The 381-nt window shown below is 48.0% G+C and overlaps 1 non-coding gene across 1 annotated transcript; it reads left to right on the top strand.

The window, feature by feature from the left end:
• Window positions 1–266: 266 nt before the first annotated feature.
• LOC111476170 lies at window positions 267–381 on the top strand (the record flags this gene model as incomplete). Its single annotated transcript, XR_002716945.1, has 1 exon — window positions 267–381. It is a non-coding gene; the product is annotated as a 5S ribosomal RNA (ribosomal RNA).

Here is a 381-nt window from a genome sequence, read left to right as displayed (position 1 = left end):
CAAGGTTATATATGCTAAGCCGTTGTTATCTCTCTCTTGCTTGCTTATATAACGTCTCTTTCAAAAATCTCTCTTTCTAAAATCTCTCTCTACCCTCGTTTTCCAAAACCTTCTTTTAAAACCGAGGCTAGAGGCTCGATCATACGTCGCTTGGCCGTAGGCGACGCAAGTACAAATTGGCTCAGCTCACTTGTCGTTGGAAAGTGAGTGCCGCACAATCGCTAGTCCGCTGCCCTTAAGAGTGCGATTGTGTCACATGGCAAGTCGGGTGCGATCATACCAGCACTAATGCACCGGATCCCATCAGAACTCCGCAGTTAAGCGTGCTTGGGCGAGAGTAGTACTAAGTTGGGTGACCACTTGGGAAGTCCTCGTGTTGCA

The sequence above is a fragment of the Cucurbita maxima genome, unplaced genomic scaffold, assembly GCF_002738345.1.
Source record: "Cucurbita maxima cultivar Rimu unplaced genomic scaffold, Cmax_1.0 Cma_Scf05892, whole genome shotgun sequence".
Lineage (NCBI taxonomy): Eukaryota > Viridiplantae > Streptophyta > Magnoliopsida > Cucurbitales > Cucurbitaceae > Cucurbita > Cucurbita maxima.
Note: the sequence above shows the minus strand (reverse complement) of the source record. Positions and strands in the feature narration are given on the sequence as shown.